The sequence below is a fragment of the Grampus griseus genome (genome assembly GCF_964374135.1).
Source record: "Grampus griseus genome assembly, chromosome: 1".
Taxonomy (NCBI): Eukaryota; Metazoa; Chordata; class Mammalia; order Artiodactyla; family Delphinidae; genus Grampus; species Grampus griseus.
The window spans coordinates 166,838,202-166,865,030 of NC_139017.1; the positions used below are offsets into that span (position 1 = coordinate 166,838,202).

The 26,829-nt window shown below is 47.5% G+C and overlaps 1 protein-coding gene across 1 annotated transcript in view; it reads right to left on the bottom strand.

Annotated features, from left to right (window-relative positions):
- Positions 1-23,181, bottom strand: part of ALPL (alkaline phosphatase, biomineralization associated) — a 57,628-nt gene extending 34,447 nt beyond the window's left edge. The window contains exon 1 of the mRNA XM_082647899.1: positions 23,020-23,181. The gene's annotated coding sequence lies outside the window, so the exon portion shown is untranslated. The remainder of the gene's footprint in view (positions 1-23,019) is intronic.
- Positions 23,182-26,829: the final 3,648 nt, after the last annotated feature.

Here is a 26,829-nt window from a genome sequence, read left to right on the forward strand (position 1 = left end):
TACTGAAGCCCGCACGCCTAGAGCCTGTGCTCCACAACAACGAGAAGCCACCGCAATGAGAAACCCTCACTGCAACGAAGAGTAGCCCCAGCTCGCCACAACTAGAGAAAGCCTGCGCGCAGCAACAGAGACCCAACACAGCCAAAAAAAAAAAAAAAAAGATCGGATTTCCCTGGTGGCGCAGTGGTTGAGAGTCCGCCTGCCGATGCAGGGGACACGGGTTCGTGCCCCGGTCCGGGAAGATCCCACATACCGCGGAGCGGCTGCGCCCGTGAGCCATGGCCGCTGAGCCTGCGCGTCCGGAGCCTGTGCTCCGCAACGGGAGAGGCCACAACAGTGAGAGGCCCGTGTACCGCAAAAAAAAAAAAAAAGATAAAAGGCAAAAGAGAGTATCTGTTAAGGAATAAAATTTGGTAGAATTTAAAAAAGCATTTAGATAGAGCCTGGCAGACAAACATCAAGATTTTGTTGAATGGAATGGGAAGTCTGTATAATGGTGAACAACCACCAACAGCACAACAACAGCTGCATTTATTGTGCTCCTACACTTGGAGGTAGGCACCCTTAATATCAACATTATTTTACAGAAGAGGGGAAAAAAAAGCACAGGGAGGCTCAGTAACTTGCCTATGGTCACACAGCAGGCAAGTGACAGAGATGGGATTATGAACCCAAATTGTCCAACCCCAAAGTATAAGCTGTTAACCATTATGCTAGGTTAGTAAATGAGCTTGAAACACAGCGATTAAGTCCAGAACTTTCTTTTTTTTTTTTTTTTTTTGCCATACGCGGGCCTCTCACCGTTGTGGCCTCTCCCGCCGCGGAGCACAGGCTCTGGATGCGCAGGCTCAGCGGCCATGGCTCACGGGCCCAGCCGCTCTGAGGCACGTGGGATCCTCCCGGACCGGGGCACGAACCCGTGTCCCCTGCACCGGCAGGCGGACTCTCAACCACTGCGCCACCAGGGAAGCCCAGAACCTTCATTCTTAACCACTGTACTAGCTTGTCAGAGCTGAAAGGGGTTCTAGGACTAATCTAACCCAGCACTCTCATTTTTTTCCCAGCAGGAGCCGAAGGTCCAGAGAGGTAGTGTGACTTTCCCAAAGTCACACAGTCAGTTAGTTGAAGAATAGGACAAGCACCCTGGTTTCCTAACTCTTGAACCCCATGCCATCACTGAGTATCGCAATGACCGTGAGAGGCCTTCAGGGAAGGAGTCTCGAGGATGTACCAGAATTTTTCCAGCAGAAGTGTAGGGAAGGCAGACTAATCAGAGGGAAGAGCCCATGCAAAGGTCTGGCGGCCATGAAAGTCTTTTTTTGGAGAAGAGTGAGCTGTGAGGTGCATGCAAAGGTTGGGGCTGGAACAGATGATAAGGCTGGTTTTCATATTAAACCATATTTCATATTTCCACATGGTTCTTTTATTGTTTAACACTTTCTCATTCTGTCTTATGTTGCTAATATACTTCCTTATTTCTTTCGTATGTTTCTAATGTTAATTAAAAATTCTTGGTCTATCTGTTTTAATGTCGCTGACTCCAGCGCTATCTCAAGTCAGTTTGCTGTTTTTCTTTTGAAGCCTCTGTGCTCCAGCTGCTGATACAGTGGGGTTGAGGGTGCTGCACATACCATCCCTAGAAACAGTGAGGGAAGACATACGGCTCCCGGCCCCTCATCCTCAAATCAACACCAGAGTAACAATAGAGCAAAAACGTCACTAAGCCTAGGAAATCCTAGAGAGACACGGAATCTCCTGGGGAGACGGAACGGGGTTTTAACTTGGTGTGTGCAGCGCTGGAGGGTGGGAACGCAGCAGCCAGGAGAAGGGGCAGGGCCTAGTCTTTAGCAGGTGGAGAATATTGTAGAAAAGACAATCGGATTTGAGCTCTGCTCTTGCCTCTTTGCATCAAGCCTTCCCCAGCACACCTCCCCACACCCCCTGCCCCCAAACATGCCCACGTGCCCTGGAGCAATCGAGGCCAGCATTCTCACTTGCACACGTGGGGCCCAGGCAGACGGTCCAAGTATATGCCGGAGTAAAATCAGGGCCGTGCAGCAGGCACCGTGGAATTGCAGAAATCAAGAGGGAACTAATGAGCTGACAGGCCTCCACGGTCACTCCACCACCCCTTCTCTTCTGGACCTGGAGGCTGGTGGATTCTGACCTAGGCAGACAGCCCTCTCCCTTGCTGCTTCTTCCTGGCATCCAGAAAGTGAGGCTCAATGCTATAGAGTTAGTTACTTGGTGGGGGGGCTGGGGGTGAGGGTCCTGATGACAAACCCAGGGAGGAACTATGCAGTTCTGACACCTGGGGGCCTCCACTCTGGGACTGTCATCTCCTTGGGCTCATCAGTGCTGACAGAGACCAGGGTCAGGCTTGGATTCTTACCCCAACATGCAGCACCAGACAGAATAGATGAAACCCTCCCACCCCGAGGAATGAGCTCACGGGTTACAGAACAGGGAATCCGAGGAGTACACTGGCTTCAAAAGAAAAACAAACCAATTAGAGATACCACTGGAATTGGCTGTGTTCAACAGATGGACTGAGAATTTTAAAATAAGCATTAGAAACACGCCAAAGAAATAAGGAAAGATATTAGTGAAACAAAACAGAATAAGAGAGTGTTAAAGGACCCAAGTGGAAATATTCTATATGAAAAAACAGTTGAAATAACAAACATAACAGGTAGAATTAACTGCAGAATGGATACTGCAGCTGAGGAATGAAATAGGGAACTGGGATATCAGACGGAGGAATATTTCCAGGAAGAAGCCAGGAAGGATTAAGAAATCGGAAATATGAAAGAAATGGTAAAAGATCTGTTAAAAGTTAAAACAGCAGCCCCAATCTTACTCCATTAATTTGAAATGGATCATAAACCTAATTGTACAAATCTTGTTTGTTTGTTTTTTTGGCCGCAACACAGAGCATGTGGGATCTTAGTTCCCCAGCAGTGGAAACGCCGCGGCTTAACCCCTGGACAACCACGAAGTCACCATAATCCTAACTATAAAAGCCAGAACCATAAAGCCTCTAGAAGATAACATAAGCAGATACCTTTGTGACTCTGGGGTAAGGCAAGGAGTCCTAACTTCATTAAAAAAAATGATAATTTGGACTTCATCAAAATTTTACATTTCTGCTCATCAAAAGATACCATTAAGAAACTGAATAGACAAGACACGTAATGGGAAAGAATACGCACAATACACATAGCTCCCAAAGGACTTGTATCCAGTAAATAAAGAATTCCTGGGCTTCCCTGGTGGCGCAGTGGTTGAGAGTCCGCCTGCCGATGCGGGGGATGCGGGTTTGTGCCCCGGTCCGGGAGGGTCCCACATGCCGCGGAGCGGCTGCGCCCGTGGGCCGTGGCCGCTGAGCCTGCGCGTCCGGAGCCTGTTGCTCTGCGGCGGGAGAGGCCACGGCGGTGAGAGGCCCGCGTACCGCAAAAAAACAAACAAACAAAAAAAAAACGGAAAAAAAAAAAAGAATTCCTAAAGTTGCCAATAAAATGATTAACAACCCCCACACACACAATGGGCAAGAGATGTACTCACTTCAAAATGAAAACATACGAATGACCAATAGTTCATGGTGCTCCACATAATTACCATCAGGTAAATGAAAATTAAACCCGTTTCACACCCACCAGAATGACTAAAACCAAATCAAAATGACTTGCAAAATCAAACATTGGCAAGAATGTAGAAAAACTCATGGTTATGTAATAAAGTACACTGACTTTGGAAAAGAGTTTGGCAGTTAAACCAACATACACTTATCACATTATCCAGCAATTCCACTCCTAGGTATTTGCTCAAAAGAAATGAAAATACACCCAAAGGGCTTCCCTGGTGGCGCAGCGGTTGAGAATCCGCCTGCCAATGCAGGGGACACGGGTTCGAGCCCTCATCCGGGAAGATCCCATGTGCCGTGGAGCAACTAAGCCCATGCACCACAACTGCTGAGCCGGTGTGCCAACAACTACTGAAGCTCGGGCACCTAGAGCCCGCGCTCTGCAACAAGAGAAGCCACCACAATGAGAAGCCCGCACACCACAACAGAGTGTAGCCCCGCTCGCAAGCAACTAGAAAAAGCCCCTGCGTGGCAATGAAGACTCAACGCAGCCAAAAATAAATTTATTAAAAAAAGAAAGAAAATATACCCAAAGAGTCATACATTAAGTGTTCATAGGAACTTTATTTATAATACCCCCAAACTGGAAACACGCTATTTATTTAATTTTTGGCAGCATGACACGTGGGATCTTAGTTCCCCGACCAGGGCTTGAAGCCACGCCCCCTGCATTGGAAGCACGCAGTCTTAACCACTGGACCACCAGGGAAGTCCCTGGAAACAGTTTAAATATTCACTAAGAGATCAATGAATAAACAATGGTGGTATATTAATTCAACGGAAAACCACTTGACTGAAAAAGGAGAGAACTATTGAGGCAACAAACATAGATGAATCTCAAAAACATTATGCTAAGTGAAAGAAGCTAGACATAGAAGATTATCTGCTGTATGATTCCACTTACACGAAACTCTAGAAAAGACCAATCTAATATATGGTAAAAGAAATCAGAATAATGATTGCAATTTGGGAGGAAAAATAAACTGGAAACGGTTGTGAGGGAACTTGCTAGAGAGATAGAAAAAATTTTTTAATCTTATTTTAAAAATTAAAAAAATTTTTTAAATCTTATTTAAGAAAAATTTTTAATCTTATTTTTAATCTTATAATTATTATTATTAAAATAATAATCTTATTTTAATCTTATTTTGGGGTTATGGTTACAAGGTAATGTAATTGGTCAAAATACCACATTGAATCGAACACTTACGATCTGTGCATTTTATTGAATGAAACTATACATCAACCAAAAAAAAGAGAGAGATGGAAATATAAGCACCAACATCTAGATATTAGGAGTCCCACGAGAGGAAAATAAATCCAAAGAAGAGATATTTGAAGAAATAATGAAGACAACCTTGGAACTGAAGAAAAATGATAGATCTCAGTTTGAAAGAATCCCAAATACATCAGACAGGATAGATAATGAAAAACCCACACTCAGAAATATTAGAGTGAATATCAGAAGACACATTCTCAAAGTCTAGAGAAAAACAGATCACTTACAAAGGAATAAGTAACAAATTGAATTGACCAAAGTACCAAAGGAAAAGAATTTGAACTGAGAATTTTATATCCAGCTAAACTGCCATTCAAATGTTAAAGGCTAAAAAAAAAAACATTCAATGGCTCAGGTTTATACAAAAAGACACCCCCCCCCAAAAAAAATTTTGAAGTAACTACTTCAGTAATAGAAACAAATTCCACATATGATACTAAAGATATGTGAAAGCTGAGCAAATAACTTAGTTTAAAAAAAATCCCCAGATCAAAGAGAAGAACAAGACAAATATATAATATCTAAACAACTGAGAACTGTAAAACCGAGACAGTTTTAATGTGCTGCCATGGGGGCTCAAAGGCATGTCACTGAAGAGTATAAGGGTTGAAAGGGAAGAGAGAGACCAAAGGGTATAAGAAAGCGCTAATCTTGTCTTTGCAGGGAAGAGCTACAGCTAACAATTCTTTTAAAGTAATAAAATATTAAAATGAAACAGAAAAAGCAAGATAAATTGAAATTAAAAAGTAGGATACACACATACTTTTCAGGAACACACAAACGTTTTAAAAATTAATCACATACCAGACCACAAAACAAGTCTCACATTTTAAATAACAGGTCTTCACATAGTCCACATTCTCTGACCATTAAATTTGAAGTTAGTTTTTAAAAGGACAAACAATTTTCCATACACTTAGAGATTTAAAAATCCCTAAATAACTCATAGATCAAAGAAATGTCATAGTAGAAATTAAACACCACTTAGAACTGAACGATAATAAAACACTATATATCAAAAACTGCAATGCAGCAAAGGAAGTCTAAAAATTAATGAGCTAAGTTTCCAATTTAGGAAATTAGAAAAAACAGAAACTCGAAGAGAATAAAAGGAGATTACAAAGAGCAGAAATCAACAAAACAGAAAACAAAGATTAAACTGAGAAGATCAAAGCCACAAGTTGGTCCTTTAAAAAAGTCAATAAACTTGAGGCAAGATTAATTTTAAAAACTAAACAGAGGGAGAAAGAGATAATACACAATTATTACGGAAAAGAGGAATACAATAAGAAAATGCTATAAGCAACCTTACACTGATAAATATGAAAATGCAGATTAAATGCATACATTTCTAAAAATACATATATAACATACCAAAACTGACTCAAGAAGAAATAAGGAAACTAAATGTAAAAATTGAAACAGTAGTTAAAATCTTTCCACAAAGAAAACAGGCCAAGGTGATTTTACAGGTGAGTTCTATCAGACTTCAAGAAGCAAATTATCTCAATTTTACCAAGACTTTTCCAGAAAACAGTAAAAGAGAAAATATTACCATCTACTTCTGTGAAGCCATTATTATTGCAATACCAAAGCCAGAAAAGCACAACATAAAAAATGAAAATTACAGACCCATTTTATTCATGAAAACTGATAAAATAATTCTAAACAAGATATAAGAGAATAACCAATATACAAGTTAGACTTATCTTAGGACTGCAAGGATGGTTTAATATTAGAAGATCAAATAAGTAATTAACTACATGAACAGATTAAAGGAGAAAAACCATATAATCATCTCAAGATACTTTTTGAAAGCATTTAATGCAAATTAATTCAACACAAATTATTATTTTTAAAAAGCTCTCGGTAAGTTATGAATAGAACAAAGCTTCCTTAACCTAAAAAAAGCAATTTATAAAGAATCTTTAATACATATATATTAAATGGGGAAACATTAGAGCATTATCTCTAAAATAAAAAACAAGACAAAGATACCTAATACCACCTTTTAAATTTTTAAGATTGTACTGGTAGTCCTAGACAGTGTAATAAGATGAGAAAAAAAGTTAAAAGCATAAAGACCTAAAAAGACAAAAGAAAACTATCATTACTTGTAACTGATTGTCTGCATAGGATCTACAGACAAATAATTGGAAATAGAGTTTAGCAAATTAGCTTGATAAGATCAAATGCAAAAAAGCCTATTGCATTTTCATACATCAGCTACAAAGAGAACTGGAAAACATAAGAAAAAATGGGTACCCAGATGGGAAAAAAGTTGAATTGGATCCTTATCCTACACTATACACAAAATCAACTGAACGTGGATCAAGGTCTTAAATGTGAAAAACAAAACTTTGAAACATTTAGTAGAAACTGTAGGTGACAGCTTTCTGATCTTGGAGTTAAGGCACACTTTCTTAAATAAGATCCAAAAAGCACTAAATATTAAATAAAACAGTGCTAGATTCGACTCTATTAAATTTTAGAATTTCAGTTTCCAAAACATCAGTAGACTCAGAAATATAAAGAACTATTACAAGGGAGTTCCCTGGTGGCCTCGTGGTTAGGATTCCGGGCTTTCACAGCCGTGGTCTGGGTCCAATCCTTGGTCAGGGAACTGAGATCCTGCAAACCACACAGTGGGGGAAGGAAGGAAGAAAGGGAGGGAAGGAGGAGAAGGAGGGAGGGAGGGAGGAAGGAAGGACTATTACAGGTCAATAAGAAAAGAACAAAAAAAGGACAAATAGAAAAATGGGCAAGGGACTTCCCTGGTGGTCCAGTGGTTGGGAATCCACCTTCTAGTGCAGGGGACGTGGGTTCGATCCCTGGTCAGGGAACTAAGATCCCACATGCCTCGGAGCAACTAAGCCTGCATGCCTCAACTATAGAGGAGTCTGCAAGCCTCAAGGAGGAGCTGGCGCACCGCAGCTGGGACCCGACACAGCCAAAAATAAATAAATAAATATTTTTTAAAAAAGAAAGAAAAAAATGGGCAAAAGACATCTCACACACACACATTCATACACACTTCTTCAACCTCATTGGCAATCAGGGATATGTAAATCAAATCTACAGTGAGAAATCGTTATGCTTGTTGGGTTGGAAAAAATAAGGAGTCTGACAACACTTATGGAAGATGTAGAACAACAGGATCTCTTATATGTTACTGGTGGGAGTATAAACTGATACAATCACTTTGGAAAACAGTTTGCTCTTATCTTGTGATACTGAACAAATACTCATATACCCTATGACCCCACAATTCCACTCCTAGTTATATATCAAGAGAAAATTTCTATATATATGCATTAGAAAGCATATACATGAATACTCATAGTGCTTTTTCTACACTAGCAAAAACCTGAAAACAACCCAAATGCCATCAACAAGAAGTTGACTAAATAAAAACTGTGGTGGGAATTCCCTCGAGGTCCAGTGGTTAGGACTTGGCGCTTTCACTGCCAAGGCCCCAGGTTCAATCCCTAGTCGGGGAACTAAGATCCCACAAACAGGGCAGCACAGCCAAAAAAAAAAAAAAAAATTATGGAATACTCAGTGGAATATTATCCTGTAGTTAAAAAAAGGAATTACAGCTACATGCAACCATTGGATCAATCTCGGCAACGTAAGATTGAGTGAAAAAAGCAAGTCCCAGGAGATTATGTAAAGCATGATACACTTTCATAAAGTAAACAAATATATATTTTACATAATGTGTATAACACACACACATATATGATTTTAAATACTAATCAAAAAAAGGCAAAGCGAATGAGAAACTTCATATGTGTAACACGTATATCTGTGTGTGATAATAATACTAATAAAGTATTAATCAAAATTTTAAAATAATAATTTTAAAAGGCAAGGGAATGAGAAAGCCCAGACTCAGAAGAGTGGTTACCTCACATGAAGAAAGGTGGATAGGAGACAGATGGAGGAACCCAGAGGAAGATGTAAGGTATTGGATGATGGCTCATAGGCATTTAAAATTTATTTTTAATAATAAAATAGGGACTTCCCTGGCAGTCCAGTGGTTAAGACTCCACGCTCCCACTGCAGGGGACATGGGTTCGATCCCTGGTAGAGGAACTAAGATCCCACGTGCCACGCGGTGCGGCCAAAAAATAAAAATAATAAAATATACAAGAGGGCCATTATGAACCAGTGATAAATGTGCTTGAACAAGGATCATGATTAATCCACTGAGAGATCCCAGGGTCCATAAAACAACTTAAATGAAAATAAAAATGCTCAGTAAATATTCACATTTTGTCAAGCGCTATAGAAACTGTTCAACACGCTTCATATCTCATTGAATCCTCAACAGTTTTACGAGCTGGAAACCATTACTGTCCCCATTTTATGAGTAAACTGAGGTTCAGTCACTCGGCCAGGGTCAATCATCTGGAACCCAGGTCACCTCCTCCTGTCAAAGTAGGCAAGATACGTAACTTTCTTGGCAAACAGTAAGTGCTTAATAAGTGTTTGCCTTAATTCAGAGGGGCTGTGTGGGCATATTGGAGAGAAACTGGTTGGTGGCTAGGGGACCCAGATACAGTCCTACCACCGCCCTTCACGACCTGGGAGGGTCACTTTCCCTCTCTGTGCCTGGAGAGGGCTGGAGTGGCAAACCCCAAAGTCCATTCCTGCTTAAACAACCATTTAAGGGGCCACCCAACAAACAGGTCACCCTTACCTTACTTCTCCTGGCAGGCCCTGCTGATTCTCCCAGAGTCGGTCTGAGGTCTGCAAGCTTTGGGTCCAGCCCACCTTCTGACATCACCTCCTGGCCCCCTCCGCTCACCACTCAAACCTTCTGTGCTCTGTTCTCAGGGTTTTTGCACGGCCTGTTCCCCTGCCTGGAACACTCATCCCCAAGGTCTTGCTTGGATCACTCCTCATTCTTCAGGTCAAAGGCCACCTCCTCTGAGCTCCTACCGCACCCCAGTCTCTCACTATTTCACAACCCTGCTCATCGCTGGCTGAAATTAACCCAATTTTATTGTGTGGTCTGTCTTTTGCATTACAGAGGAGCTCCTGTATCCCCAGCGCCCAGAGCCACACCTGCCTGCAGAAGATGCTCAGTATTTGTTGGAAAGAGAGAGGAAAATAAAAAGGATGCTGCCTCCCGCAGAAACGCTTTGTGGTTGTTCTGCCTGAGGCTTGGTTAGATGGCTCCTCTGGTCCCACAGCTCTTGAACTTTCTCCTTCACCCTACACCACCTGGTGAGTGTGTCTGAATGTGTCTGTTTACATGACCATCTCCTGCACACACTGGTTGATCTTTGAAGGAAAAGCTAGACCAGATTCGTCTGCGAATTCCAGCAGCCAGCCTGGGGCCTAGAAGGCAGCTGGGCTAAGGAAATGTTTGTTGAATGAATGAATGAATGAATGTTCTGCACCCATCTTTCCCCCTTCCTGACTCTGCTCCCTCCTTTTTCCAGCCTGACAGGCGCCAAGAGGTGACACCCAGGTGAGCTGACAAGAAAGGCCACTCCAGCGTGAATTTTCTGAAGTGGGGACAGCCCCTCCTTCCACCAACCAGTAGTCACTCCAGACAGTGAGGGAACAAAGCCCAAGGTCAGCCCTGCCTCTGCCACAGGAACCATCTGGGGCCTGCCCAGCAAAGCCAATGGGACAGGCTTTTCTGTGCACCTCAGCCTCGCTGATTAGAGCGTGCTACAGGATGGGGAGGCTGGCAGGCCTGCCTCAGAGCCCCAGTGAGAGGCCGTGCCAAGTGAGCTCAGCCTGGCCAGGGGCCAGTGGGGAAATACTTGATTATTCCAATCAAGTCGCCACGCAAGAGGAAAGGATCTGCTTCCTCCAAAAGGACGAAGTGGGGCAGGCAGGCCAGTCCAGGGACTTGGGTGTCGAAGGGGGAAATTGCAGAGCACAGTTCTCACACAAACCAGGGCTCTGAGATTTGCCACCCCAGGAAGACTCTGGAAGCCTGAGACGGAACTCCAGGAGGGTGAGGTCCAAGGCCAGAGCCCTGGACTGAAGCTGGGGCCAGTCCCCCACTGAGGATTCTCAGTTAGCAGTAGCTCCAGCCAGGCTAATTACTCTGGCCTCCTTCTGACCCTGGTTCTGGAGACACCGGGACTGCCCCCCTGTGCTCCCCACCCCTGTCCGTTCCTCCCTTTGACCAGGATCACACAAGGGGTAGATAAACTCTGCATCCTCGGCTCAGGGGGCCAGGGAGTGTCCCGCAGTCTATTCCTGCCGCTTGCTTAACTCCTGCCTTGCACCCCCTCTCTGAGTCAGGCTCTGGAAGAACCATCAGGTGCAAGAAGAGTTTATACATCTGACCTGCAGAGATTTATCTAATACTTATTAAGTGACTCAGGGCCCACACTCTGGAGCCAGGCTGCCCAGGTTCCAAGTCTGAGCTGCATGACCTTGGGCAAGTCCCTTCCCTTTTCCGTGCTTCTCCTTTTCACCTGTAAAAGCTGGGATTGGAGTACCTACTCGGTGGGAAGTTTAAGAGGACCAAATGAAAAAGGGTGTGTAAAACACTTACTTAGCAGGCCATACATGGGGATTCAGCAAATGACAACTCTTAGTATTATTAAACAAATTAAGATTGTTTGGAGGCAAGCCTAAGTCTCTGGACCAGGCATCCCCAAGACAGACAATTTTTCCCTCACCAGAGGCAAAACCAGTCAGCTCAGAGCAGACTGAAAAGCAGAGGGGAAAGCCCCCAGACTCTGGGTTCAAATCCCAGCTCCTCCACCCATCAGCTCTGCAACCCTGGGCAAGTTACTTAACCACACTGAGTCTTGTTTCTGCCTCTGTGTATTACAGACCACAGTAGTACCTCCCTCAGAACTGTCACGAATCTTCCCCATCGTGGGGTGGGGGGGATGTTAGTCCCTGTTGCTGTCGGCTCTGAGCAGTGCCAGGGAATTAGGGAGCTGACACGTGCAGGGGCTGCCCCAGGCAGGGGTAAGGTGATGGGCTGGTTTCCTTTCCTGAAAACCTCCGTCTGGGCCCAGTCTCAGGGTGTGATGTGGGGAAGGCTCCCCAGGAGGTGGGGAAACTCTCCTCCACTGCAAGGATCATGTAATATCAGCGTGTACACTCATCCAGGCCTGCCTGCCAACAGCCAGCCCTGAGCAGAGGCGAGAGGAACTGACAAGCAGGAAACTTAGATGAGCCTTTCCTTACAAAAGGAGGCAGTACGGCCAGACTCTATAGCCTGATGGCTGGGATTTACACGCCGGCCTGCCAGTTGCTAACCATTTCCCCGAGCAAGTGAGTTCGTTTCTCTGTTTCCTCATCCATGGGGTGGGGATGATTAATTATGGTGCTGCCTCCCACGGCTGAAGAGTTCCTACATCTAACACACTCGGGGCAGTGTCTGCTCCTAGGAGGTATGAGCTGATGCTATTATAGTCATTCAGGACTGCTTTAATTTCTTCTTGAAGGATCTCCTGGCTTTCTCCAGCAGACTCAGGTCTCCCTCCTTCTATACAGGGCAGGATCCACGCCTGTTACACGGATGAGGACCACAAGATCTACTATGTGCTCGGCACTGTGTCTTAACACATTTCAGCATATTTTATATCCATGGAGATGTTTCCTAGTCAGGGGGCAAAACCACCACTGGACTCACCTACTACTTATGACCACAGGCTCTGGGGCAGGGGCTTCTGTGCTATGGAAAGAGGTTGGGGGAAAATGGCCACCACATTATATTACTTGGAATACATGTGCCCTGGAAGGTATGAAAATATTTGCACTTGGTACCGACTGTGTGACTTAGGAGACATTACTTAGACTCTCTGGGGCTCAGTTGTGAGGAAAAATGAATAAATATAAGTGAAACACTTAAAACAGAGCCTGGTCCATGACATATTTAAAACAAATATCTATTGATATATATGTATCAATCACTCCTCCGGGTACCTCTCAGGGACAGAGGAGGAAACAGGCACGGAGGTCATACAAGGTCTTAGTTCCTAAGAGATGTTATTTCCTGCAAGTATTCACTCACCCATTCACCATATATGTATTGAGTGCATGCTATGCACCAGGATGCATGTTATATAGATTCGGCAAATGATGGCTGTTCCTATTTTTAAAGAAATTAAGGTTATTGGGCACTGAGGGTCCATCTGTGAACAAGAAGATTGGTCAGAGGTATGACGCTGGGGAAACTCATACCTGACTAAGGGTCTGAGCCACCAATAGGGAGACTGGATTGTCCTGCTTCCAATCATTAACCAATCATTCATGACCTGATGTCACTGATGGAGAGAAGAAGACACCAATGCAGATGCGGGAAGGGCAGCCAGGCTCAGCCTGGAGTGGCTCAGGTGTTAAACCCAGCGGGACAGCCTTTTCAGATTTCCCCATGGGAACCAAGCCCAGCTGGGCTGCAGAAACCCCTGCCAGGCGGGGCAGCCTTTCATTACGTTAACGTCATTGGACGCTTGCTGAATGAGGGTACCTTGCTAGACACTGGGATTCACGAATGGCTCAGCTGGGGTTCCTGCCCTCCAGAAACTCAACTCACACAGAGCCAGACACTACCTGGATGATCAGATTACAAAGGGCTGAAGATTTCCAAGCAAGATCTAGAAAAGCAGCCATGATGCCAACTGGCAACACAGGCAGGGAGGACACTGCAGGGGAGGGGACAGCAGGTACAAAGGCAAAGATGGGACAGGTTGGGGGACACATTTGGGGAAATATCTTTAGCCTGTGATCCTGACCTGAGTTTGAGGGCTGGTTCTGCCATCTGCTTGACCTGAGCCTGTTTCCATTCTGCAAAATGAAGATAATACTTTATTGGGCTGTTTCAAGGATTCAGCGAGTTCATGAATAAGAAAGAGCTTTAAAAATGGAAAAGTATAAGAGTCTGGATACTGAGGCTGGCAGTATCCAGTATTAAAGTTACTATTAAATGAGTGTTAACGTGACTCATCTGCGGTCCCATGGCTGATTAAAACAGGATCTAGTTTTGGTTCATCCAGGATGAGGGGTCAGCAACTCAACCCCACCTCAGCTGCAACACTCCCATGTTCCCATCCCCCAACCCAGGCTCCCCTGGCCAATCCAGGGCCCAGGGATAACCATTTCCTCACCGTGTGATCCCAGGCCCAATTTTCTAACCTGCAACATGGAGATACCATTTGCTGTGCTACTCCCATGTGTACACGGAAGGCTCTGCACGTGGAAGAGCACTTTCCACAGGTGAAGGAATGTCAGGGTCACAAATGAGAGGTGATGATGGTGAGTGAGGAAGAGCCAGTGTGGAAACTGAGCCAGGGAGGGGAGCCAGCTTCAGGGCTGGACGGATGTGAAAATTCCAATCTCAGCAACTCCGCTGGTTCACCAGCTGAGGACACTTGGGCAAATTATTTCACCTTCGAGTCATTTCCGTCACTTGAAAAATGGGCTGTTATAAGGATTAAAAGCATGAATGTATATAAAGCACTTAGTAGAGTGGCTTGGTGCATAACAAATATTCAGTAGCTGTTAATAACTCTTATTACTACTATTACTACTACTACGGATATTATCATGGAGGGTGGGGGAAGGGGTTAGCGAAACTCTTTCCGGGACGATCTGAAACCAGCCTCTTCCTTCTCCTTTTTACTTTAAGCCTGAGTTGTGACAGCCCCAGAAACCATTCCCCACCCTTCCTTGAGGAGTGAACCAGGGACACAGCTCCATGGAAGGTCTGCACCCTACACCAGAGGTGAGTTCTGGCACAGCCTAGCTCAGGAGTCCTCCTGCTTTCCCAGACCAGGAAAAGAAGACTGAGGAGCACAGTGACACCGACCTGGGCACCACCCTGGGCCTGTCCCTTCTCTGCCCCTGTTCACACAATGCCTAAGTCTAATTTGGTTCCGGGATGTCTTTCCATCTTGTGTGCCAATTCTAATGAGTGGATAATGGCTGCCTGTAGGACTGCATTTAGAAGGAACTTAAGGTTTAGAAGGAAAGAGAGCAGTGGTTGATTAGTCATGTCTGACATGTACAGGACAAGAGGGTGACAGCATGCATGCCAACTATTTGCCACACGTGAACTAGAAAAGTCCTAACCTTGCCTCCCTCAAACAAGCCATAGTTGTCAGGCAGGGTAACTGAAAGCCAAGAGGGAAAGGGATGTGTCCAAGGTCACACAGCTTGAAATGGCAGGGCTGGGATTCAAACCCAGGCTCCTCTGGCTTTCTGAGGATGCTTCCTGCTAGGATTGTCATTTCCTTCCTCTTGACCAGAAGAGGAGGTGTCCAGGCCAAAACCCATTGTCTGGGAGAACAGAAGCGTCTATCCAACCAGGAGTGTGCCTGTGCTTGGTCCCCTCCCTCTGAGACCTCCCATATGACTTTGCAAACCCTAGAGACAGATGGTTCCACTGAAAACAAATATATACAGCAAGGTCCCCTGAGGGCTTGTATCCAGACAAAAAAATTGAATCCAGATGCTAATCTGATTGGGCAGGAAGGCATGAGACCTAAATTTGGGTCTCACCGCCTCTTTCTGGCTGTGTGACCTTGAGAAAGTTACTCAGTTTCTCTGAGCTTTAGTTTTCATCTCTATAAAATGGAGAGGACAACAAGTTAAATAGAATAAGGTCCTTAAAAGTGATTTGCTCAGTTCCTGACACAGAGTAAGACCTTAAATGTTAGTTGGAAGGATGAGGTCAAGGGGAAAAATGAAAACTCACAGCATTTTCACAAAAACTACTCAGGTGATTAAGGCAAGGCTCAAATGAGCTTTTGAGAGGAACTTGTTTATCTTTGATATCCTGATAGGCTAACTGAAGCTGAAATATGAATTACTATATTTGATCATTTCAAAATAAGCAACCACACCCTTCTAGGGAAATAGGGTGTGTCATTCGTGTCACAAAGAAGGAAGTAACCTTGAGTGGGTGGATTGGCAATGGTAGGGGATGAGTGTGTATATTTCCGACTTTCAGGCTGAGTGATTTTGTGCCTCAGTCTCCTCATCTGTAATGGGATAATTGCACTTGCCACATAGGGCAGCCGTTAGACCAACTGAACAGTTCCAGGACAAGCACTGAGTACCACATGGCATGTGGCATGGCAACGTTAGCGGTGGTGTGTGGAGGTGGGAGGGGGGTGCTCGCTTAATGAGGCAGAGGAAACAGAGCAGCTATACAGGTGCTAAGAAGGAGCGAAGGAGGGGAGGGGGTCTCAGAGTCAGCTGACACACTTTCCACCCAGAATGGTGGCAGATGAGTACGTTATTAACTCCTGTATGTTAAGAGGCCAGTAAGTCAAAGTGGGAACAGGTGGAGTAGAAAGAGACAAATGATACTCAGAGAGGCCAAGCCTGACACAGCCAGCTTAGAGGATTATAGGACATGGAACTGACAACCTCAACCTGAGGTCTGGGAGAGTGCCCACCCTGCTGTTCTGTAGACAAAGTAAAAGGTGGATCAGAGAAGGCAAGAGCTTGACTTCACAAAAAGTCACATGGCAGATCCTTTTAAAAGTGAGATTTACGGGGACTCCCCTGGTGGCGCAGTGGTTAAGAAACCACCTGCCAATGGAGGTGACATGGGTTCAAGCCCTGGTCCGGGAAGATCCCACATGCCGCAGAGCAACTAAGCCCGTGCACCACAACTACTCAGCCTGTGCTCTAGAGCCCGCGAGCCACAACTACCGAGCCCGTGTGCCTAGAGCCCACGCTCCGCAACAAGAGAAGCCACCACAATGAGAGGCCCGTGCATGCAGCGAAGAGTAGCCCCCGCTCACCACAACTAGAGAAAGCCCGCGTACAACAACGAAGACCCAACGCGGCCAAAAAATAAAAATTAAAAAAATTAAAAAAAAAAATTTTTTAAGTGGGATTTATGGTTTTTCAAGTAAAATCCACCTAAACACTTTTTTAAAGAACATAAAATGTTAGCTGGGCCTGGCCAGCAGCTTGCAGACCTGGCCAGCGGAAGTTCACCCACCTGAATCACAAACTGAGATCTGGGAAGATGAAGACGCTTCTCTCAAACAAGCCCTGGGTCAGTGCCTCACTACAGGGTCTCAGAGGAAATAGCCTCCCAGCCGCCATTCCCCTCTCTCCCTTCTCTGGGTCAGGGCAGGGTGACTGAGGCACCTCGGGAAGGGGTTTGGACCCAAGGTGTCCATCCCTTGAGTCTCAACTGCCAAATGGCAGGGGGTGAGGGGTAGGTGAGGTTCAAAGATGATGTGGAAAGTGCCTGGTACCCAGCGGGTGCTCACAAAATGCTACTTCCCACACAAGGTCATTCCTAGCACTCCTCTGCAGCTGCAGGGACCAGGGGCCCTGTGGCTCTGTCAGGAATCAGGGCTCCCCCTTGTTCATCTTGTACCCCGCAGAACAGCTGGCTTGTGGAGACCTTCTAGGATCTCATGCTAGACAGCTGACTCCAGAGCCTTCACCGTGAGCTTTAACCATAAGGTTTCATGGCCTCCTACACTGCCCTTGAGCTCAGACACGGCGATTTGGAGATCTGTGCTACAGCGGGGCTATGGCCTGTCCTCAACACCAGGCCTTGGCCCCCAGCAAAGGGGGCAGAACAGAGAGCTGTGGGTTCAGAGTGCAAGACGGTGTTTCCTGTCTGCGAAGTGACACCAATGCACAGGGCTACTGGGAGTATTAGGTGAGGTGGCAGATGTAAAGGGGGTCCCTCCCCTCAGGGGGCTGCATAATCTCTAGTCTGAAGCACCCCAGGTTGCCTGTCCCCTAGGGGGTGGGCCCCAGGCCCAGCTTCCTAAGCACTGACAGGCTGATGCTCTGTTAGCCCCCAAACTCTAGAGCCCTTAGCCTCTTCCTGGGACCAGAAGAGCAGAAAGGAAGCTCCCTCCTCCTGGCTGACATGTTTCAGAGATGCTGCCAGGCCCCGGAAGAGGGGTTGGTGTCTATGTGTCCCACATTCCTAACCTGAGCCTCCTGAGGGCTGGCCCAAGCCTCATGCACCTAGCCCAGAAACTGCAAACTCAGAAGGCAGGCAGGGAATGGCAATGAAGCAAATGGGCTGGGTGCGAGAGCAGGGCACAGTGGGGACTGCGGTCAAGTGGGTGGAGCAGCTGCTAATCAGCTCCAGTCATGGTGGCCAGGCAGGGATGCAGCCCAGAGTGGCCACATCTTTTGATCTTTTGAGAGAAGCCAGAAACCCTTATTTTTATGTAAAATGCAATCACCAGCAATGAAATCAACGTTTTAAAATCACTGCAGGAGACTTATAGACATCGAAAACAAGCTTATGGTTATCAAAGGGGAAACGTGGCGGGGAGGGATAAACCAGGAGCTTGGGATTAACACATGCACACTACTATATATAAGATAGATGACCGACGGGGACCTACTGCATAGCATAGGGAACTCTACCCAATATTCTGTGATAACCTATATGAGAAAAGAATCTAAAAAAGAATGAATATATGTATAACTGAATCATTTTGCTGTACACCTGAAACTAACACAACATTGTAAATCAACTATATTTCAATAAAATTAAAAAAAAATCACTGCGGGAGTCAACAATGCCCCCACCCCCACCCTTTTCTGCCTCAGGAGGGCAGTTTGTGACTGACCTGCCATAACCTAAGTCACAAATGTTTGAGGACCAACTCAAATTAAATCAGACCCATTCCAAGTCTTAGGGATGTCCCAACCCCCCAACTCCTGCTCTTCAGGCAACTTGGTTTACAGATGAGGACACTGAGGCTCAGAAAGGGGAAGGGACTTGCCCAAGGTCACACAGGTAGTATATCAACAGTTCAAGGGCTTAAACTCTGCTCTGAGTTGCGGATCTTTTTCTACCAACTCACACCACCTGTATTCTCCCTTCAACAATTCTTTCTTTTTAAAAAATAGATATATTGGGCTTCCCTGGTGGCGCAGTGGTTGAGAGCCCGCCTGCTGATGCAGGGGACACAGGTTCGTGCCCCGGTCCGGGAAGATCCCACATGCCGCGGAGCGGCTGGGCCCGTGAGCCATGGCCGCTGAGCCTACGTGTCCGGAGCCTGTGCTCCGCAACGGGAGAGGCCACAAAAGTGAGAGGCCCGCATACCGCAAAAAAAAAAAAAAAAAAAAAAAAAAAGATATATTAAGGATATGCTATGGAAATGATACACACCAAAATCAAGATAGTGGTTACTTTTAGGACAGTCATGGGTGACCCTGAGCAAGCCGTTCCCCTCTCTGGACCTCAGTCTCCCTGGTCTGCAAAGCAGCCGGTTGACAGAGGCAGCCTTTAAATGCCTTCCAGCTCTGAGGAATCTATGAGGTCTCGTCTCTGGCCAGTACTTTGTGACCTCAGATGAATATAAAATAGTAATAATAATAATAATGGGGAGGGCTAGTCCACGGTAGCCAGGAAGTAACACTACAATTTTAAGTGAAACTTGACTCCTGGTTACTGGAATTCAGAAAGAATGATCTTAATACCCAGGCAGTTTAACCACCATCCAACAGTTAAACAAAAACACATCTGGTTTAACTTCATTTTCCTCATCTCCTCCCCCCCACCCCCTATCCTCATCTCAAATTTTACCTCTTAATTTGAGAAGTCAAATTAAATGCAAACAATTGATTTCATGCCACAGTGAGGTTGAGAATTTCAGCATGGAAAACTTTAAGCATGAAGTTTTTCTGGGAGTAATTAGTAAATGTTGGGGGGTGGTATGAGGGGGGTGGAAAAATATGGAGACTATTCTTGAATGTTCTTTGGACACTGAGCATCAGAGAAGAGTTCCTGGGGGCCTACTATGAACCCAGCACTCAGAGAGGCCAAGTGACTTGCCTCAGGTCACACAGCTAGGGATTGGAACCCAAGATGCTGATCCCAAAGCCAGCACTTTCCCTCCTGTCTAGGCCTTTGTAACCTACATAGGGCTTTCCCTCTGGCCCTTATGGATCACCTGGTAGTGGCAAAGAAACTGTCCCATAGGAAATATTAACTTCTCAACAACAATCTCCAACAGTGGGTCAGCCCCAGCTGAGCCATTCCATGGTGAAAAGCCATTTATGATTTTGCTGGCCCCACATATCAACTCTACAAAGTACATATTATTAACCCATATTACAGATGATTTCCTTACCTGAGGCTCAGAGAGGGAAATAAACTTGTCTAGGGTCACACAGCAGTGCTGGGAATGAACCTCCAATCTACTGCCCACAACTGCCCTCTAAAAGTGAGGCCATCTCTAAAAACAAAACAAAAAAACACACCGCGCAGCTTAGCTCCAGCCTGCTGAGGATGAGGACGACGACGTAGCACGGGAAAGCTGAGTGTGCATTCCTGTGGCCACACGGAGATTGCTGGGTGCCGGTTCTCAGCTCAGCTTGCTCACTCTCCCCGTAATGTTCTCTTCAAGCCCTGAGTTTTGTATTAATAACTCAAGGTGAGAACTCTGAGCTATGTCACGGGATCCTACCCCTCGATTAAGAGGCCTCATCCCCAAAGATGGGTACTCGTGAAGGTCGCTAGAGTCATCACCAGGGCTCCAGCCCCAGCTCCCCAGGTAGCATCTGTGTGTCCTTGAACAAGTCACTTCCCTTCTCCAGGACTGATTCCTAGTTTGCAGGGAATGTTGGGTATGTAAGCCATGGGACAGGCAGGGCTTGAGTTTGGTTTCACCTCATTTCAAAGCTGGGACACACAGAGGCAGAAGGCACTGTGGAGATAACAGCCCCAGGCCTGTTCCCAGCAAGGACCTCCAGGCTCCTGGCCAAGGCTGAGTTTAGGATGACAGGAGGTGGCACCTGAGTGTGGGCAAGGAAGACGCCATGCCACTCCACAGCACAACCCATGAGGGAAAGGACAGGGCCTAGGCAGGGGGGTGACAGGTTTCCAGGGTTCAGGGGCAGCGACATAACCCTATGCCCAGTCTCAGGGTTGCATTTTCTGCTGAGATTAGAGCTGATTATAGACAATATTTTCTTAGGCACAGACACCAGCTAAACACTTTGCATACATTAATCATACTATTTATTGATCTCCTCAACTTAAAGGAGGAGACTGGGGCATGACAGAGAACAGAATTTGTCCCAGGTCACACAGCTAGGTTGCCTTTTCTATTAGTGAAAACCAAAGGCTGGCTGATCAGTTTTACCTGTGTTATTGCATTTTAATCTCCTTCCTTGTGAACTGCTTAATTCCAATTCTAAAGTGTCAATTTCAGAGCCTGAAAACATTTTGTTACACAAGCGTCCAGATGGCTGTTTAATTTACCCGCTGCATTCTCAGCACCTAGAACAGGGCTTGGTGCATTCACAAGTATTTGTTAAATGAAGATAGCATTTTGTTTCTGGCCTCAGTTCAGTTTTTTTCCTCACAATAGTCTCATGAGAGAGGCATACTCCCTATTTTCCAGGTGGGGCCACAAATACAGACAGGGGCCATCACTCAAGTCTGTCTTACTCCAGGGGATGGGAAGTTAGGAAGCCATGTCCAGGAGCCTCTTCTGCTTAGGGAGTTCAGAGGCATGAAGTTCAGGAAGAAAAAAGGAGGCAAAGGGACAAGAAGAGCAGGGGCAGGGAGTGGAGTAGGTGGTGGTGGGGGGGAACAACACAGTGGGGAGGACTAAAGATTTGAAGAAGGCAGGTCTAGAGCATGGGCGGAGGTAAGCCTGAGCACCAGCAGGGCCAGAAGAGGAAAGGTCAGCCCCTCATCTCTTGGGTCACATAAAGGAAGCAGGAAGGGCTTCCCTGGTGGCGCAGTGGTTGAGAGTCCGCCTGCCGATGCAGGGGACACGGGTTCATGCCCCGGTCCGGGAAGATCCCACATGCCGTGGAGCGGCTGGGCCCGTAAGCCATGGCCGCTGAGCCTGTACGTCTGGAGCCTGTGCTCCGCAACGGAAGAGGCCACAACAGTGAGAGGCCCGCTTACTGCAAAACAAAAGAAAAAAACAAAAAAAAAGGAAGCAGGGAGCTAAGGTTGTAAGGTTTAGAGTCTGGGTTCACATCCTGGTCTCATATTTACATAACTTCCCAAGGCCTCAGTCTTCCTATCTGTAAACAAGATGATGCATGTGAAGTGTTGGAGTCTGGCACACAGTAGGCATTCAATAAACAGTTGCTGTCATCTTTGCTGGTGTGGGAGCCAACCCCTTGCTCACCAGGGAAGCCCGGCCCACCGGAGGAGTCTTTCTTTCCCAGGGCCCAGAGGCCCTTTCTGGCCTGAGAATTGCCCCCTTTTGATCTCCAGGGTTTTCCCCCTCCACCCTCAGGCCTTTGTAAAGCCCCCCCTCCCCCAATCCCATTACGCTTGGAAAAAGGGTCAGAAGGGACATTGTATGGGAAGGATGGGACTTTCCTTAGCTTCCCGCCCCACCATTGTTACCATGCATTTAACTTTCTTATCGAGACTAGGCTTGGGAACCAACCCTGAGCTATCTGCTCACCTGCACATGCCCAGAGATGGATCGCAAACTCCCTCAGCTTCCCGGGCTCCGGAGCTTTGCCCTAAGGCTGCTGTGGCCACCCCGGACTCCCAAACAGACTCCAACACGCCGGATGTCCGTTCCCCCACTCCCACCCCCCTGCGGCTCCCGGACCCAAGTGCCTCCCTCCCCCTACTGTTCCCAGCTCTGGCCCAAAGTACTTTGGAGCCCACCCAGGCAGACCAGCCCCCTCCCCGACTACTGTGGCAAGATCTAGAGATTACTAGGTGGTTGGCAGTTCTGGGTGGGCAACCTGACTCGCTTGATCTCGGACACAGGGGGTTCCGTAGAAGCCGCTCAGTCACGGAGCACCGGGAGGAGGTGCCTAGACTGAAGGTGGGGGTCTCGGGCAGCGGCCTCGGAGGTAGGAGACCCCAGGGCTGCAGCAGCGGTCGCGAGAGCAGTCCCCTTGACTCGCCGGCTCCGCGAGCGCCAAGTCTGATTTCCAGCCCGGCCCAGCGCGCCCGCCGGGAGCCTCGGATGCACGCGCGCACGGGAGCGGGACAGGTGGCTGGGGGGTTCCGAATGGGCTGCCTTGGGAGGTGTCGGGGCGCAGAGGTCCCTGCCCCGCCACTGATATCCGACCTCGCCACCGTCCCCAGGCGAGGGGAGGATGTGGGAGGGGCCGGGGAATCGACCACATCCCTGGGGCCGCGGGGAGCCTGGAGCCAGCGTCGAGTCTTTACCTGCGCAGAGTTCGTGGGCGAAGGTCTGTCCTGGCACAAGTGACGAGAGGTCGGTGCGCTGGGACGGAAGGCGCGGAGTGGCGGGAGCGCGACGCTACCGGGGCCAACTCCCCCGCGGGCTTATAAAGGCGACCACGGGGCCCGAGCGCGGCCGGGGCAGCCCTCCCCTGCTCCCGACCCCGCCCCCGGCCGGGGCCCCGGCCCTCTCCGCCCCCGCCCCGCCCCTCTCCGCCCCCGCCCCGCCCCTCTCCGCCCCCGCCCCGCCCCCGGCCCCGGCTGGAGCGATACCCGCCGGTCCGCAGCGTGGCCAGGGCGCCCCCTGCCGGGGAGTGGGGCACCCTCCCCCTTCCCGCGCCCTGGCTCGGCTCGGGTCCCGCGTGGGGTTGGGGAGGGCTGGGGTGCCACTGTCTCCGTGTTCTCCTGCTCTTTCCGCCTCCGCGCTTCTCTCTCTGTCTCTCTCTCTGTCTCTCTGTCTCTGTCTCTCTGTCTCTCTCTCTGTCTCTCTCTCTGTGTGTGTCTCTCTCTCTGTCTCTCTCTCCCTGTCTCTCTGTCTCTCTCTGTCTCTGTCTCTCTGTCTCTCTCTGTCTCTCTCTCTCTCTCTACTTTCTCTCCACGAGCTCCAGCTCTGATTCCGTCTCTGTGCACGACTCTTTGGGGTTGTCTTTAGCTTTGGATCCAACTTCCTTCTGTGTCTCTTTGTGGCTGTCTTTCTCGTGCCCTCTGTCTCGTCTGGCCCTTTCTGTGTGTCTGCCTCTGTGTCTGACAACCTGTCTCTATTTGGGTCTCTGTCTCTACCCATCTCTGTCCACGAGCCTGTCTCTCCATCTCTGTGCACCTGTGTCTCTGACTCTCCTCACTGTCCCCTCTCGCCTTCCCACTCCAACCAGACCACTAGCCTGTCTCTCTCTCCCCTGCCCTTGGGCTGAGTCTTTTGCTAGGGGCTGAGGAAGCAGAGGGAGACCTAGAAGGGGGTGGCTTCGGGGAGGGGAGCCTCCCCTAGACAGGGCCAACTCTCCTAGACAGGGACTGTTCCCTCTTTCTCCTTAGAGCCAGCTAGGGTTCCTGCAGACTGCATCCCAGCCAGATCCTGAGAACCTGTCTCCTGGGTGACCAGAGGAGGAAGCCAACACGCCCCATGCAGTAGAAACAGACAGCCCAGGTTCAAGACTCCACCCTGGTGACCTTGGGCAAATCATTTGAGCCCTGTGGCATGGCTGGCCCCTTAATAGGCAGACATGATCTCCCCTGGCTTCCCTTATCACATGCTGAGAGGCAGATTAATATGAGACAGGGTTGAAAAGTGCACAGGAAACTCTAAAGTTCTAGATAAAGGGGGTTGGAGCTGGGACTGGAGGGGATTGAGGCCAGAGCAGAGCAGAGAAGGTGTCAGCACCAGCAGAACCAATACCAGCCCAGAATTCTCTCTCTTACCTACTCCATGCCAGCTCAGAGCAAGGCATCTTGCATACTTTATCTCCCAACAGCCCCATTTTAGGGAGGAGAAAACAGAGGTCCAGAGAGAACATGCAGGCGGCTTGTCAGTATAATTGGAACAAGAGCTGGGGCCTGGCACCAGAAACCAAGAATGTATTTATTTTTCTTTTTTCTTGTATTTTTAGCAACTGATACTGCTTCTTTATTTACAGGAGTGATATGAAGTTTCTTTTTTGACATAAATTTATGTTTTTAGAAAGTGAAGCAAAACATTCATTAAATATTATTTATTTATGTATTCAGTGGGTTAGATTATTATGGCAAAAATCATGGAGGTGGTAAATGACTCAAGTTTGGGAAACAACACTTTTGCATAAGAAATTGTGGGTGAAAGCATCCAGGACGTGGGAGGGGTTCTGTAATTGCTCACAAACTCCAAGGAAGGATTCAGGGATACGAAGAGGCTTGAGATGGTGTCATCCTCAGTGAGCCAGGGGTAAATCCCCAGGTATGGGAGGTCTGCCTGTCCCAGCCTGAACAGAGGCTGGGGGGCTGAGGCAACAGGGAGTTGGAAGGACCCCATTTCACCAATCTTGGGCCTCCATGCCTGCCCCTGACTTCTGAGCTCCCCAAGGCTGGGGGGGATGGACACTTCTGGTTGCACCACGTGGCCAGCATTGGGCCTCCTGTGTGTTGATGGTTTTTCCCCAGGTACCACCTTGGGAGCAAGACGGACCACTACCTTGCCAGTCCTGCTACCTTCCTCCCTCTCTCTCCCTACCCTGCTCCTGGGCTCTGTGCCCCAAGAATTCAACTGAGGTGGAGTCACCCAGCAGCCATTGCCTCCCCTGTTCCCTGGATGCCACCCCTCCTGGTGCTGTCAACACAGCAGGAAGGAGGCCCGAACTGGAAACCAGGAGCCCCATCTTCCAGCTCTGCTTCCTGGGTGAGCTGAGCAATCTCTTTCCCTGTCCAGGCCTAGATTTCCTCTGGCTGGCTGGACTGGACAATCTCTAGAATTCCAGGACTCTTGGACCACTCAGCTGTGAGAACACAGTTCATTATATTAGGTTTCTCTGCATCTACACATACCGTGTCTCTGGGGATTTGTTTCCTTCTTGAAAAAATAAGCAAATTGGACTGCGTGACCTCCAAGCTCCCTTTATTCTAAGAGCTGATGATCTCATTTGATTCTTACAACAGTTTTTTAAGGTGGACAGGGAAGGCATTTATAACCCTCATTAGAGATGAGGAAACCGAAGGCCAGAGATGTTAGTTACCTAATGGTCAGGGTCAGAGCTGGGGCTTTTCCTACTCATTCATTCACTCCATGTTTATTAAATGCATGCCATGAGCCCCCTGCCTTGAGCAAGGTCTGAAGCTCACCAGGCATCAGAAACTGAGTTAGAGGTGAAAAGACCCAGGAGCTCAGAGTTTTCTCATTTCCACTAATCCTGGGGAGGTTCCCACAGGGATAAAGGCTGAGATGGAGATCACAGGGATGTCAGGTCCTCAAGGTGAAGGATGAAGGAGAAAGGATGGAGAGAGAAGAACAAAACTCCAAGGCCTATTTATGGGTGGCATCGAGGAGTCAGCTGTGACCCAGCGCTGGAGGATGGAGCGCCTGAAATCTAGGGAGATACTTAAAGAGGAGGGAGTCTGGAAACCCTTTGTCTGTTTTTAGCCTTGGATTTGAGGAATCATTTTATCTTAAGCTTAAGCATAACCAAAGGTTCAACGATTTGACTCCCAGAGTCACCTCCAGCCTCTCCTTCAACTCAATAAAACAAGGACCCAAAAGCCTGAGATGGAAGGAACTAAGGGTGGTACTGCCCAGCTGACCTCATGTGAGGCTCTGACCTAATATGAGGCTTTGTACATATTAATCCAGCTAACCCTCACAACAACTTTTATTCCCACTTTACAGATGAGGAAACTGAGGCATATACGAGCTGTCATTTGCAGAAGTGCCCGCCAGCCTGGTGCAAAGCTCTTCACAGGCGAGATCTCATTGGCTCCTCCCTGCAACACCGAGGCAGCATCATTAATGTCATCCTCGCTTTTCTTTTCTTTTTTTTTATTAATTTATTTATTTCATTTTTGGCTGCGTTGGGTCTTTGTTGCTGTATGCAGGCTTTCTCTAGTTGTGGCCAGCAGGGGCTACTCTTCTTGTGGTGCATGGGCTTCTCATTGCAGTGGTTTCTCTTCTTGCGGAGCACGGGCTCTAGGCATGCAGGCTTCCATAGTTGTGGCGCGCGGGCTCAATAGTTGTGGCTCACGGGCTCTAGAGCGCACGCTCAGTAGTTGTGGCGCACGGGCTTAGTTGCTCCTCGGCATGTGGGATCTTCCTGGACCAGGGCTCGAACCCCTGTCCCC